Source organism: Cupressus sempervirens, chromosome 1 (assembly GCF_028749045.1).
Source record: "Cupressus sempervirens isolate cs-2001-9-10 chromosome 1, ASM2874904v1, whole genome shotgun sequence".
Taxonomy (NCBI): domain Eukaryota; kingdom Viridiplantae; phylum Streptophyta; class Pinopsida; order Cupressales; family Cupressaceae; genus Cupressus; species Cupressus sempervirens.
Genome location: NC_143118.1, coordinates 432,625,525 through 432,642,211, shown reverse-complemented (window position 1 = coordinate 432,642,211; position 16,687 = coordinate 432,625,525). Strand labels below are relative to the sequence as shown.

Below are 16,687 nucleotides of genomic sequence, written 5' to 3'. Positions count from 1 at the left end.
GTATCACTTGTTCATGGTGAGCTGTTGACTGAGGTTGGTTCTTTTTATCAGCATTATACTGCAGGGTATGTACATCAGTTAGCATTTGATCCTTGTGTTGAGGAGTTGATGGTAGGCAGATTTGGTTTGGGTTCCATTTCTTGCTATTTATCTTGTGATGTCTTTTTGCCATCAGCGGTGCATGGGAGTTATGGTTATGAGATAGTGGCTGGTTATCTGCAGAGTTGTGTTGACTGCAAGAGTTGTATAGTGTGTGGATTCTCCATACTTGGTATAGTTTCATTTGGGAGTGTTCACCATTGTTGCAGAGTTGGATTGTACATTCCGTATAGGCCAGTGGGATGCATTGATGGAATTTACTGTGTTGGCAGTTTGATTTGTCCACTTTACTTGGGTTCTGATGTTCTAGGAGTTTGTGTCTAATGGGTTTTTGACTGTGGCAGTTGTGATTTTGGAGTTTGGTTGAGTTGTAATTGTCAGTTTGATTATGGATTCTGTTTACCGTACAGGTAAAGAGAATGAACGCATACAGACAATAGAACATGAACAACAGAATTATATTCGCAATAGTAGATGAATGATGATTTACAATGATCCCAGAGGGGATATAAATACTACCGCCGAACCTTCCCGAAGGAGTCCGCCGGCCACAAAAATATTCTATCCGCTACAAACTATTTACCGACGACGTCGGCTACAGAATACAAAATACCGCCGGACCGTTGGCTACAGAATACAGAAACACCACCGGACCGTCGGCTACAGAATACAAAAACACCGCTGGACCGTCAGCTACAGGATACAGAAACACCGCCGAACCATCGGCTACAGAATATAGAAACACTGCCGGACCGTCCAGTCGGCTAACACCATCCCTCCCAAAAAGAAAAGTCATCTCCTGACGACTGACAAAATATCTGAGACAAATTAACAAACAAAATACATTAACAAAGTGACTACAACAAGAGAAATCTGCTTCTGTCACATTACTTCCACATTCATCCCATTACATCTGTAGCCTCTGCTAACACAATACTGTCTCCTCAAGCTGACCTTGATAGCCACCTGTGCTGCTTTCTCTGTTTTCAATTCCTCGGTACCCTGAGCCAAGTGTTGCTGCACTACCTCCAACTGGATGATCAGCTCCTCCCGAGCTCTCTAGGCATCCACCAAGACAGCCTCATAGCCAACACCTGCTCCCACTGCCTCTGGTACACAAACAATCCATGCCTGAAGCAACTTCAACTCTTTTGAACTGGTCAAACTCCCATGACTGATTTCCACAATGACTGGGGGTCCAGGGGGCAGCGCCCCCGACGGGGTCGAGGGGCAGCGCCCCGGGTGCGCTCCCCCTCGCCGCCAAGACCTAATTAGCACTTCGAAACCCACACAAAAATGCACGGAACACACCATTTTTGTCATTATCTGCCGATTCTGCACTCTTTCTGGCAACCACGGATGCGTCCCCTTCCCTTTGGCATCATCTGTCACTCATTCTGAACATTTTGATTCTGTCGTCTTTTTTTTTAACTGTTTCCTCTACAATCCACCACAAATCCCTCTGCACACAGAAATTCTTCTCCTTCTGGCAGAACAAGCACTCTTCTTTATGTCTCTGTTTCCCGCGGAAGTCTGGCTGGAGGAGGGAATGGAGTCTGGCGGGAATGTTTTTTACCCACGGCCTTTCTTTTTACTGGCGAAGACTGCCCGCGGACCTTCCCTTGTTACCGGCGGAGAAAGACAAGTTTTATGCCCGCGATCTTTTCCCTTACCGTCTCAAACTATTATAAATTCTAGCGGAAATGATTTTAAAATTGTTTTTTAGAGCAGGACGTTTTTTAAGCCCGCAGGCTTGTTTTTGGCGGAGGAGAAACTCTGACTGGCGGAGCTGAATCTTTTAATTACACCCGCGTCCTTTCCGCGGCCTTACTTTTCTTACCCACGGCCTATCTTTCCTTACCCGCGGCCTTTCTTCTCCTCCCCGCGGCCTATCTTCTCCTACCCGCGGCCTGGTGGAGGAAGTTTTTTCTTTTTAAAAAAAAAGAATTTGTGCCCGCAGACAGACTGTCTGCGGGACCATCCACAACTTTCTCTGCCCACGGCCAACCTGTCCGTGGGACTTTCTGTGCCCGCGGACAAGTAGTTGCCCGCGGCACTTTTTCAACCCGCGGGCCTTTCTGTCCGCGAGCCCCCTTTTTTTTTTTTTAATTTTTAAATTTTTTTTTTATTTCATTTTTTTTTTAAAAATTTTTTTTAAAAAGAAATCAAATAACAGAGGTACCTCCATTTTGCCTCCAGGCGTCGCCATTCTGCAACGACGACGGAGTCAGCTGGCCATCTTGTGACAGCGACGGAGTCTTCCTAGCAACATATTTTGAATTTGGATCTGTTGACTGCCGGAGGTACCTTCTGCCCGTCCAAAGTTGATAATCTGATCGCTCCATTGTCGTCGACCTTCCGAATCTGATATGGTCCAACCCATCTGCCCTTAAACTTTTCCACTTTGATTTCATTCTGACCGTCATATGCTTTACGTTTGTTCTGTGCCACCCCTGTCGCCCACTGTGCCTGCGGTCGTCGCGCAACTGGATTATTTCTTTGCTGTCGGTGCCCTTCCACTAATTTTTTGCTGCGGTGTAACCTTTTCTTTCCACGCGGTCTATTCACCATGTACCGGACAGTGGGATCTTTCGTTTTTCTGTGTTCAAACTGTATGTTCTTCCCCTCAGCTTTAGCCATGGCAGCTTTTCCTTCTTTCACTTCCCTGCATTCCTCCGGACATTCGTTTTCCTCCTTTTTCTCATCTTCGTTGACCGTTAACATATTGCAACTCAGAAAGAGTTCGTAGTCTTCTATCTGCCAGTGGTAAAGGCCATTCACCGAGTCTAGGTCGTCGTCATTCGATCCTCCGTCAAGTCTCAATACTCCTTCATCCGGTTCCATTCTCCTCTTTCCTTCGTCATCACTCTCACCTTCACTGTCAAAATCTGACAATGCTACCTCTTCGCCAACCATTCGCGTGTGCAGGTCAATTATGAATCTTTTGCCTCCGCGCTCCATTGATAGGGTATTGCGTTTCCAATCATGTTTTACTTTTGCTTGCACCAACCAATCCCGTCCCAGAATAGCATCATAGCCTTTTCTTTTTAATGGAATGACCACAAAATCCAATAAAAATGGTTGCGTACCAATTGTTACCGGTTGCACTTCCAGAATTCCCAACGGTTTGATTCCATGTTGGTCTCTTGTGAGCAACTGAAATGCAGGTGGCCACAGCGTCGGCTTTCCCAACTTCTTCCAAGTATCCTCCGGTAAAACATTCACGCTGGACCCTCCGTCAACAATTGTCTCTGTCAAAACATTTTCCAAAATCCCCATCTCAACGACTGTCGGATGCCGTCCGGAGGTGAGTGCCAGCAGCATTGGGTCTGTTGTCATCACTTCCCTACTATTCCTTCCTGTGTCCTCCGGTGCTTTCGAAAACGGTGTATGATTCAGAATGGCCGTCCGTAACTGGGGCATTGTGAGAAGGTCACTTATCTTGACTGGTATCTCCGTTTGTAAGATCTGTCGTACAATGTTTTGTTTTGCAAAGTTCCTTGCCAAGGTGCCGATGATATCCTTCAATTGAGATGTCCCCGCCGACGATGCCTTTGCAATGTCCGCCTGCGCTTCCCCCACTTTTCTCTTTTCCTCTGCTTGCCTCCGTGTAATTGCCAGAACCTCTTCTACATCCGTGCCAACAGTGATCAAGTTTACTCCAGCCTTTGGACACTTGGAATCTTCGTGATCACTGGGTCCGCACCATCTGCATAATAATTTGGGTGTGTTTGCCACTATACAATCCCGCGCAAAATGACCCCACAAATTACACGCTCGGCATTGAACGATCGGCCGTCCATTTGCATCATACTGAGTTCGACTTTGGCTCTCATTATTATTGTTATTATTTGTATTGTTGTTATTTTTCCCTCTGTTATTATTCCTGTATCCTCCGGATGTAGCACTGGCGATATTCGTGTTTTCACTACTACCCGACGGGGAGGCCTCCTGTGTGAGAAGCAGCTGCGGAGATCCTCTTGTTTTCATGTTAAAGGGGCAGTCTTTTGTCGAATGTCCCATGATCTAACAGATGTCACAGAATTGGTTCTTCGGACACGATCCTTTAGTATGACCGTCGGTCTTACATTCTATGCACCACAATTCACTACCTTTTGGCTCTTTCTGCATATTTTTAAACTCCTTCATCATGCGGATCATATCCTTCTATAGGGCCCGAACTTTCTTGCTGCTGCCTTCGTCGTCGCTGCTATCATCTCTGGCAGGCTCGTCATCATCAGAATCAGATGAGCTAGTTTTCTTCTTCTTTGTCTTCTGTTCACTTTCAAGATCCAATGCTCTGTTATACGAGCATAGGCCGTCCACAAACCACCTTTTTTGCAATCCGTCCGCCGGCTTGCTTTCCATTTTGTTTATTAAGTCTTTTAATCTCCTGGCATAGACACGGACAGTTTCATGCTTCCCCTGCTTGGTATTGAAAATTTTCGCTACGATTTCATTATCGTCCCACAAGAGTTTAAATTCCACCAAGAACTCCTTTTTAATGTATCCCATGTATCCAGCTTCTGCGGATCCATATCCGAAAACCAATCAATCGCGACACCCTGTAAGGTTGCCAGAAATTGCCTGGCCCATTTGTCGGCATCAGTGATTCCATTTGCCCGCCAAATCGTCTCGCATGTCTTACAATGTCGGAGGGGGTCGGCTGTACCATCGCCTTCAAATTTCGGCAGTTTTTCTTTGGGCCCCGCCATAACACTGGAGGTCTGCACTTCTACACTGGTCGGCACTCCCACACCGGCAGTCTAAACTCCCACATTGGAGGTGTCGACAGCTGCGAACCTTGGTGAAGACGAAGGATCCTCCAAAATTGTTTCTTGTAGAAGTCTATCCTGGACGAAGAGGTCACTCCACGCTCATGCTCCGTCAGCACTGCGAGCTGTGCGAGTTGATGCTCTTCCGTTTGAATTTTGTTCCCTCAGCGAACACAAATTCAAGAACTCCTCCCGTGCTTCTTCCACCAATTCCACCCGTTGCCGAGTCTCCTCCAACAATTCCTCCGCACTTCGGTTTCTGTCGGCAATCTTCTGGAATCTCCGTCGATGTTCGGCTTGCTGTGCCAGAATTAAATTCTCTTGCGCAATACGGATTCCATCTTTTCCCTTCGCCTTATTCCGATCCTTGTTAAGCTGATTTAGCATTAATCTTCATTCCTCCCACCTTCCAGATTCATAAGGCAACGGCGCCAAATGTTTACCGTACAGGTAAAGAGAATGAACGCATACAGACAATAGAACATGAACAGCAGAATTATATTCGCAATAGTAGATGAATGATGATTTACAATGATCCCAGAGGGGATATAAATACTATCGCCGAACCTTCCCAAAGGAGTCCGTCGGCCACAAATATTCTATCCGCTACAAACTATTTACCGACGACGTCGGCTACAGAATACAAAATACCGCCGGACAATCTAGTCGGCTAACAGATTCCTCTTGGTTATATTGCAGAGGATATTGCAGGAGCCTATGTTGATTGACAATAGTATAGTTCATGACTACATTTGGGATCCAGGCGGATTGATTGGTTTATTGTTTAGCCATTGCTTGGGGACAAGCAATTTCAGGAAGGGCAGACTGTCATGTCCCCATTTTGGAGGCAATTTGATTTAATTAATTAGGTTGTCCAAAATAATGAATACTTTATGAGGATGACTAATTAATTATCTTAATTAAATAAATAAGTGGTATTAAGTTAATTATTTATAAAGTTATCAAATAAATAAATATTAAAAGGTAACTTTATATTTAATTAATTTAATAAAGTGACTTGAATTATAAAATATTTTATAAAGTCACTTAATAGATAAAATAAAATAATGTTCTAGAAGCTTCTGGAGAAAGTGGAGGAAAAAAGAATAAATAGGCACCCCGGGCTTAATTCTAATTATCCAATTGTTTATTTCTCTCTTAACATCAAATTGTGATTCAGTCACATAGTCTATTGTGGAGCCAAGTGGTTTCAGATAGTCAGTTGATCTTTGGGAATGAAAACTCCCTTGGATTAGCATAATTGAGGAAGTGAAATATCTTCTGAAGGGTTGCACATTTGGAGGTGATACTTCAGTCACTTCAGCTAGGGCATCATTGGGCCTAAGGCCATTTTCAGCATTTCAGCATTTTAGGAGGCATTTTTAGCAGGGCCAAAATTATTGGAGGTCATTTCTAGCAGGTCCGAAATTATAGGAAGCCATTTTAAAGCAGTCCGAAAAAAGCAGGCCGAAAAAGCAGAACCGAAAAAAAAGCAGGCCGAAAAAGCAGTCCGAAAAAGAAGCTCCGAAAAAAAAAAATCTCAAATAGCAGTTTGGAAAAAAAGCAGTTCGAAAAAGAGAAACGAAAAAAGCAAATCCGAAAAAAGCAAGTGGAAAAAGCAGATCGAAAAAAAAGCAAAGCAGAAGGGGCAGCATTGAAGAAAATTATTACAGCCATTTACAATTAGGTTCTTCACTTCTCATTTGGCATATTTACTGAGAAATGTAGGTTTTCAGTTGAGTACCAATATAGCTTCAGCACTTCACTATTTTCATATTGTACTTGTCTTTGTTTGCCATTTGGCATTATTGGTATCAAAGGAAGGCTAGGATTTTGCAATTGAAAGAGCATTGTAATTTTTAGACTATCTATAGTGCAAACCTAGAGTTTGATGATCAGCTTATTAGTTTGCATGCCAATTGTTTGACAAAATGTCAATTGGCTGTAAGTTCTCTTTTTGGCATAAATAATGTTATAATTTTGCATACTAAGTGTTTATATTAATGCATTAATGCCATCCTAGGTTGCATCCAAAGTATTTGTCATAATTACTAATTGCTGTAGCTGCATATTGCAAGTAGTTTAAGTCACATATTTGTATTGAATATTGCCAAAATTAGTTACACATTCATGTTAGGTCATTGTTTAGACAATTTGAAGTCTTTTGTAAGCATTCTCTTTGATGCAAATCGAAACAAGAGTTATTGCAGCAATCTGAAAAGTTATATCAGTCATATGACCCCTTGTATGCAAAGTGTTTGACAAAATTCTTCGAGCCTTCAATCAGCATTTTAAGGTCGGATTTGAGCAGGACCATTACAGTGGTATCAGAGCTTGCTTGCAAAGTGTTTGAAGAAATGTCAAACCACTGAAGTATAAAGATTTTTGGTGTTTGAAGAAGTTATAACCTATTGGGGTTATTACATAAAATTAGGAGTTAACTTGCAAAAAGACATTTTAACTAGTAAAGTTATATGTCTAACTATCTTTCAATTCTTATTTTAATGGAATTTATGATTCTAGGGCAACCCCAAAGAAGGGACATTACAAGTGGAATTAGAGCCTATTCTTGCCAGTCCGAGGGAATTGATTACTCAAAGAGATGAATATGGTCATGGATGAATGTCTTGCCTCTTGTAGCCCAAGTGAACTATGTCTACACATATTAATGTGTACATGCTTTGTGTTTCAAATGCATGCCCTTTTGTTTGATCTTAGGGTACAAGAATAAAAGAAATGAGAAATTGATGTGGGGCATAGATGTAGGTTAGAGAAGTAAGGTTCCCATTTGACTAGACAACCTTGATTAGTACCAAAGGTCTTCCATCAAGGCCAAGAGGATCGAAGTCCTGCAATTTGGCTTAGATTGGACAAGCCGAGCATCCCACTACATACCTCATACTATTCTTGTTGAAGTTTCTAGCTGCGATATAGATCTTTATCTTTGATTTTATGAGATAGAAATATGTTTGTTATGACTGTTATGGTCATATTCAGCTGAAAGAGAGTTGTGATTATATTTGAGTTAATATTATGCAAAAAGGAAATGTGTCATACGTAATGCGAAGAGGCATGCATATGGAAATGTGAAGTGTTGAATATGTGGAAATATGAAGGGTCTTATTTTTGAGACTCAAAGAGGCCTTCGTGTGAAAGATGAAGAGTCTTATGCAATCTATTTATGTGATTTCTTGGTATATTGTAATTCAATCAACTGGAATCTTTGTACTCACATCTTTTATATCAATAAAATAGATATTTTGCTGGTGTGGCTAGGTTTTTCCCTTCAAGTGGAAGGCTTTTCCCAAGATGATTTCTTGTGTCTTTTGTACCTTCTTTTTCTACTTTTTTTATTGTTGTTTATCTAAATTCCTGGGCAAAACATTAACAATTCTGACCATAAGAAACTCAAGGTTGCCATTTAAGTAGACCACCTTGATGGATGTTAAAGTTCTTCCTATAAGGCTAAGAGTGCCGAAGTTATATTCTTGAGCTTAGGTTGGACAAACAAAGAAATCCACTACAATTCTTATCTTGAGAGCTGTAGATAAGAGGGTTATCATTGCCATCTAAGTAAACCACCTTAGTGGGTGCCAAAGTTTTACCAACAATGTCAAGGGGGGCCAAAGTTCCACTCTTGGACTTAGACTGGTCAAGTTGAGAACCCCACTATGATTCCCTACCCTTCCCATCCTGATAAACTAATCAATGATTTGGAATGATTCATAAATAGGGAAGCAGAACTAACATCTTAGTAGACCACCTCACATAGATGCCTAATACTTGCCACCGAGGCCAATAGGGGCTAAAGTTCTGCTCTTCATCATAGTATGGGATTGTCCTGGACTAACTTATCATAACTCAATTCTATGAGCCAAATTAATAATGATTAGTAGGGAATATAGTGGGCTACATCCTAGTAAAGTCAGAAATGATTTACGATGATTAATGATGGAGTCATAATATTATAATTATTATTAAAGCTATACTTTAATAAAATAAATTATCAAGTCCATATCATTGATGAATTAAGTGGACTTTATTTAAAAGGGGGTATGTAAATGCTTTTATAAGTACACTTAGTAATGTGTTAAAATGTTATTTTAAATGGGAGATTTAAATGAATAATGTAGTACACTTTATAGCATAAAGTATTCATTTAAATCCCGAACTGGAACGAGGTCAACCTACTTGGAAAAGTTGTAGAAAGGTCACAAAAAGAAATTAGATCCATTATTGATGATAATTTTGACTATGCTGGTTGGTGTTATTAGGATTTGGGCATTGGGACCAAGGGTATTAGTCCATTTGTGCATTTGAGAATTAAAGTCTTATTTGTGTTTGCAAATTCTGAAGTTGTGAAAGCCCAACTAGACTATTGCTTGAGAGAGCTTCATACAGAGGTTCTATTTTTAGTTCAAGTTGAATAAATACATCAAGGTTTGAAGATGCTTGAATGTTTATTAAGAGCAGACATGCAGCTTCTTAATTGCAGCCATTAATATCAATTTAAAAGCATACATTGGCAGATTTGTGGCTTCTATTGTCATGTCCCTGATATTATTAAATAATTCTATCTAATAACTTTTTTATGTTTGGCCCTAACTTAATTTTATTATCTCTGGGGCCTTTTTTATTTTTATTTTCTTAGCACATTGGATGTGTTGGGATCATTTGTAATTCTTTGGGACATTTCCTGAAGCTATATATAAGGCCAGGTCTATTGTAGTTGTAGGTATGCGAACTTTGATATTTATTTGCTGTTGCGAATTCCTGCTGGAGTTTTGTTGTATACCATTTTGAAGGTGAAAGTCCCTCCCTATTTGGTACTGGCAGTTTCAATGGGAGTAACTCCTCACCCTATTCTACTCTATTGTTGTTTGAATTATTTGTACATCTGAATTGCTATCTTTATCAAATTCTCTTGTGTGAATCCTCTTCGTGTAAATCCTTATTTCATTTGTATTTTGGGGCACTGCTTTGTATTGCAGTGACGTCAAGATACTCTATCTGGATTTGACCGTATGGTATAGACACCGTTACAACATTTTACTCACATTGTACAACATTGTCGGTCTGTACACACTTCTAATCCCACCATGCATAGGCCTTCCATACACCGTACAAGCTATTCATTTCCCTCACTCTACAGATTGGATGGACATGCTGCTATTGTGGAAGAAGTGTCTGAAGACATTGTCAAATCAGCAATTTCTATAGTGTCTCTTGAAACCATCCTATGAGGTACACTACAATAATACCTTTCATGTTGATGTGTGCATAGTTGGTTGCACACATAACAAAACTGATCAATTAGTGAGTGGTGTTGAATCAACCTCTTATTATAGTGCTGATTAAAAACCAAAAATTCTGTATGGAAAAGATTTGTCACGAGACCCTCATCATTTGATTGGTCAATTAAGTTTAATAATAGTATGATTGTTAAAGCCTTAAGAGTATTTTGATCTTGCTCAATAGATGTTGACAACTTATGGTTGGAGTACTCTTGAAACTGATGAGCATTGTGATTGGCAATTTTTCCTTGCAGAGTTTCAAGCACTTAGAGATGCACTGGGGATAATGAAAAATTACTACCTACTGTTGATACAAAAGTTTGCACCCATGCTTGAGGTATGACTCTCAAGTGACCTCATGTAACATGGAAACAACCTCCAACTGTGGGACTTGCGCTTTGAGGTTGAATCTCCGGAGCATAGTTGAAAAACTCGATTTTGGCAATATCTCAGTATCCTCTAAATTTTTGAAAAATTCGAAATCGCCAAAAACTTGGCAAAAAAATTGGCAATGAATCGACACTTTTATCGAACATTTGAAAATATATATTTTTTATAGATATATATTAATAAATAATTATGAAGACTATAAATAAATATATTTGTTCTCTATAATGAATTTATAATTTTAAAACACGCCATCTTCATGATGGAAGTAGTAGTTGCAAGTATTCAATTCCATCTTACGTGGGGAATTACTTGCAGAGACAACATATCCGTGGGAGTCTAACAGGGGTTGGATGTAATGTTCCATCCTAGAAATGTGATAGCCGTACAACCCAACTGGAGCAAATTGTCGTTCATAGGTCTCAGAGTGGGATTTGTATGGTGTTGGAAGGTGTACTAAGTAGGCCGCACAGTGGAAGTGTTGGCAAGAGTGGTATGGAAGACTCCATATAGGAGATGTGATGGTCGTACAACTACAATTGGAGGGGGGGCTATACGGAGGTGGGTGGAAGGAAGGGTTTGTACAGTGGAGATATTTGGAGGGTTGTATGATGGATCTACCGTACAAAGGATAGATAGCCATGGGGAGTGGTAGGAGGCTGTATGGTCAATCTAGGTGGCTGTACGGCGGTCTTGGGAAGACCGTATAGTATAGGGTTGTCGAATAAGATGATGTGAAATGTGTTGTCGGAATGGGAGGCCGTACTGTGTACGATGGTGACTGGGAATGGATGGCAGGAATCTGTAGGGTGATGCACAGAGAGTTATTGCAAACCAAAAGATAGTGTAAACAAATAGCAAGATTTAATGCAGAAAAACAACAAATGGAAATACATACGAAAGGAGAGTAGATCAAACTAAAAACAATGAATATTTGCAATATGATGATGCTCCGACTTGCTAGATCCAAGCAAAGTGTTACAAGCAACGGAATAGGGTGAGGGTTGAATCCCACATAAACCAGAGAAACCAAATAGGGAAGGTCTTTCACTTCCAAAATGGCGAACGACAGAGAACTCCAACAGGAATTTGCAGTACAAAGAAATAATCCAAATTGCATACCTAAAGACTATCTACAAGCCGTGCTTAAATACCCATCAGGGAAAGCTTTCCAAGAGTGTACAAAGATAGCCGACGACAACACAAACTACGGAAACAAAACAAAAATGGGTTTGAGATATATTAAATCAATCAGCCCATTAACAACAGTTTGATTAATAATTTATTTTATGATGGGGATATTACATTAGAGATAGTTGTGGTGTTGCTGACACCTTCCATGATTCACATCTCAACCTAGCTGATGGATGTGACTCAATCTGCTTTTGGGCCTGAGTGTTGATAGGGTTAGTATTGTAGTTTGTGTGGTTCTCATTTGTTGGCTTCACCATTTTTTGCATGATGATCTTGAGCAGCAAAAATAAGGATGTTCGTGATAGGCTTCTATTTAGAGTTTTGGATCCTTCCAATGCATCAAGATTTCAAATAGAGCTCATTGAGGGGTTTTCAAGTGTTTATATAGTGAGGAGTGCCTATTGTTTTACTTTTGGTCCTCACGTGCACGACCCATTTTGGATCCATAGTTTAGTTGCACATGTGTTAGATAGTGTGTATGATAGTTCACCTTGCATTGTTTTGGGAAGTAAACTTTTTCATCCTTCTCAGTTGCTTGCCTTTAAGTTTCTCCTCCTGCAATGCAAGTTGTTGGTATTAATGTGGTTTGGCAGGTACTATCAGTTATTCTGCTTTTATTGTTATAGGATCTAGTTAGTATCAGAAGGAACATTACACAATCCTGCCCTAGGGATCTAGGTGAGCTAGTGTGTAAATTTTCTTTTTCTTGAGATTGCTTGTGGACAAGGAACTTCAAAGAGGGTAGATTGTAATGTCCCTTTTTTAGGATGATATGGTTTATGATTGGTTTAACCTATTACCTCAACCCTCGTAGGATAATTGATATGGATAGAGGGTCTTCAGAGGTAGTTATTTGGGTGATCAATGGCATCACTCCACTCCAGTGCTTTGCTACGTTCTGAATTTTACCTTAATGGTGGGTTTTGGGCTCAAATTGATGGACTTACTATTTAGAGTAAGTCATTGGTTGTTAGAGAGGGGCCCCTACTATTTTTAGCAAAGAAGTTGCTTGTGCAGTCAAAACAGTGGTCAGCCTACAGGTTTAGACAAGAGAGCTAACTAGTAATCAAGAAGATATAAAAATTATAATGGCATTTGATGATATAATGTTACATCCCAATTTTTGCTCTAAAATTTTAAACTGATTATAGTCATTGAACCAAATCATTTCTTCATATTCATGTGAAATTGAATTAGTTTATTAGAGTCATTGTTATATCATGTTAGTTATAACGGTTGCTTAATCCTTCATGTTCATGTGAAATTTGAATTAGTTTATTATAGCCGTTGTTATAACATGTTAGATATAGCCGTTGCTTATTCCTTCATGCTCATGTGAAATTGAATTAGTTAATTATAGTCATTGAATCAATTTAATTATCATATGAAATTGAGTTAGTTAATTCTAGCCATTGTATTAATTTATTCATGATCATGTGAAATAGAGTCAATTAATTGTAACCGTTGTACATATATGATGAATAAGTCAATTATTATGATATTGATGAAAATCTTAACGGTCACTTGATGATTTTAATTGACAATTTATAAATCTTGAATTGATGTTTTGGCGAGAATGTTGTTGTGAATGATTACAGGATGAAGACCGGAGAGAGAGGGGAAGCATTGCGAAACGAGGTCATCGGAAGGGGATGGTCATAAGGTCTAGTCATCAGAAGCGACGGGTTTGACCTAAAACCATCCTGGCAAGATTTGTAGGACTTGGCAACATATTTCATGGTGGAACCGCATGAGCTATAAGTAAAAACAATATATTAAAAACAATACAAAATAAACATAAGACCTTACCTTTAAGAAATTATTAAATAATAATATCATTTAAATATTATTTCATTCTCTCGACTATGGTCATAGGTAAATAATAATAAAGTGGCAACATTACATTAAAAACATTAATCCAATGATGCCACCTTACCATTACGTAACTATAAACTTAATCAAGAAGATAAAACAAATATAAATAATATTAATTATTTAAAAACTCTTCATCTTCTTTTTCTTTTCAATTTTCCCTCCTTTCTATTTCTTTCCTTTTAGCCGATTGGATAAAGAATTCGAATATGATCTTGTAACTGATGGAAGCCGAAAGGTCTGGCTCATATCTTTAATATGAAACCATCAAACGTAACTCGATATTTCATTCCTAGCTTTTGGCGTCCATTTCCGCTCTCAGCTTTTCAAGCCATATTGCATTTCAAACCCTTTTCAACTAGCATACAAATAAAGTGCAGAGACAACAAGTGAATACTGTGCATAGGACTGAGTGTATTGCTGCAGGTTGGAGAACTCTTTCAGTACTCGAGCCACATAGTCACAAGGCCGAGTCACGTAAGAACATTTAATATATTTCATAGAAACATTTTTCTCTTTCCATGTTTGGTATTAAATATGCAATCGTCCCTGTAAGCAGATGTAATGATTCATCATCCATCATGGCAAATATTTAGTTTCCTTTGTGACATCAATCTATGATTAGAGCCAAGCGATATTCATTTTCAGTCTGCCTTTTCTTTATAGTGATGTAAGACTTTTAATGAAGTCGTTATAATGTTTTCTTTTCAGAATCATATAGCCTGTTAGAGATCAGTCGATTTCTGTAGCCATGTTTTCTATTCAAGTCTGCTAATTGTTATGATATCCTAATAAGCAACTTCCTGTATCTTTTTTTTAAAGTCTATCTTCTTTGATAACATTTATTATGCTATTTGATATAAAGTTTGATAACTGAGATGTGATAATTAACCAGAGCACCAAGGAATTCACCAGGCTAAAAACCAAAATATGGTGAAGAAGGTGCGAAACATATCAATAAGCTAATTGAAGGCACCAAGGATACACCGGCTTGTTGGCCTGATTATGGTGAGGAGGTGTAGATGAACCTATAAAAAGATAAAGGAATGATACCAGAAAAACAATAAATAATAAATTAATAAACACATTGCTCATGCAAGTTCCACTTCTGAAATAAGTTGTCAAGCTGAGTGGTGGAGATCGGTTTTCAATTCCACATTTTGAAATCCTTGGCCAAGGTGGAATTAGGCAGACTTGCCGGAAACAATTGATCTTGTTGTTGTCCAGATGCTTCAGTTATTTCGTTGAATAACTGTTGGGACCTCAACCCAACTGGGCACTCTGATGGCTGGATCAATTAACATCCCAAGCCCGACCTCGGGGTAGGGAGGGCCGTTCTATTAAGTTAGAACCTGTGGGGATAAGTAATGGTCTACGGCTGGGAGGTTAAGCCTATGCCAATGCTTCTCCTCTCACCAAAGCTAGAGCTTGGACAACCATTTAAGGAAGCTTCACAAATTAATTTGTATGTTCTTTTAAACCTGTAAGTTTAGTATTTCTTTTCAAGATTGAAAGTCATTTACTTTAAAGATAGTTATTCGTTGAGATAGTTAAATGATCATGTATATTTCATTTTGAATTTCTTTTCAAGAAATTTTCCATTTATTTTCGATTAAAATCTAGAGGTAGTTTAATAATTACTTTCAGCTGAATTAGTTGTAAATGTTTTAAATTTGTAATCTTGGTGGTTCAGCATTGTAATATATATTTATTTCAGTTTATATAGCCGTTGGAAAATCTTTGTCATGTGAATAAGGGTTGGAAATCAGTTAGTTTAAGACTGAAATTAGTTAGTAAAAATCCATATGTTACATATAATATGTTAATGATTAAATTATTATGTTATCATTTAACTTTATAAAAATTTGTTAAGTGTGGGTCATTTTACTAATGAGAAAAGTATGTCTCATAAATGATATAATAAGGTCAATGACAAAAGAAAATTAAAATGACTTAAAGTACATTTAATGTTGCATACAAGTGAGGGCCCACTTTTGGTGCCATATGATAAAGTTTTTATTAAAAACCTAAATGGATTTCAAAAGCAAATTAAAAGCACTTAATGAGATCAACCATGGGTAAGAAAAGTATATAACCCTCCCAAAAAGAAAATCGACTTCATGCTTGATGATTATTTGATTTTGCTTCATTGTCATTGGGAGATGTGTGCGAGAAACAAGGCTTTATGCAGAAGAACTATTCATACCAACATTGGAAGCCATGTGCTCTTTAGTGATTTGGCATTCTGAGGTTGTGAAAGACCAGCTGAAGATTTTTTGGGGGTTTGTCTTCATCTCAAAGGTCAAAAAAGTGCATATTGGTGAAGAAATTTCAACGTTATCAGAAGAAATTTATTGCAGATTGAAGACTCCAACAACAGCAGATCTGTAGCTCTTCTTTTCTGCCATTAATATCAGATTTAAAGTTTTTATATTTGCTGCTAGCGTGCTTGCATGAACAGTAATACTACAGTACCCTGAAATTTGAACAGTAAAATACCTAGGGTTTGGGCTCCAAATCACCTTTGTTTGTGGTGGCTGAGTTAGATATAACTTGCAGAAATATAATATGTTGGGGAAAGTGATTGATTTCGCTGTAGCATCAATAATTGGGGTTTGACAGGCTTCATACAATTCCAGGTTTTAAAATCAGACTTTTTATTTGCCTTCGTTGACTTTGTTAAATTATAAATTTATAATCCTTTAGCATATATATCAGATTGTAATATGTAATTGTGTTCATGCATTGCAATATGGTTGAATCATTGTGGATACTCATTGCTGCTATAGCTTTTATATTTCAAACATTTATTTCTCTAATGTGCAATCGAAAGAAAGAAAGGTGATTCCATCTCAAAACACAACAGTAAATCAGTCACTGGCAATGCAAATTCAGTGTTGGTAAAGGCTGAACCAGCAGGGTTCATCACATTCTCATAAGAGATGGGTTCTTGTGCCCCACTTGTCATAAAACATGAGGTCAATGGGTTGACTCAAAAACTACACTGTTGAATCTTGAGAGAAATATCAAAACCCTTTGATTTGCCATATTAATTGAACTCCATTT

General features: G+C 38.7%; 1 protein-coding gene across 5 annotated transcripts in view; it reads left to right on the top strand.

Annotated features, from left to right (window-relative positions):
* LOC149578130 (vacuolar acid trehalase) overlaps positions 1–16,687 on the top strand; it is a 303,065-nt gene that overhangs the window by 284,941 nt on the left and 1,437 nt on the right. The window lies entirely within an intron of this gene.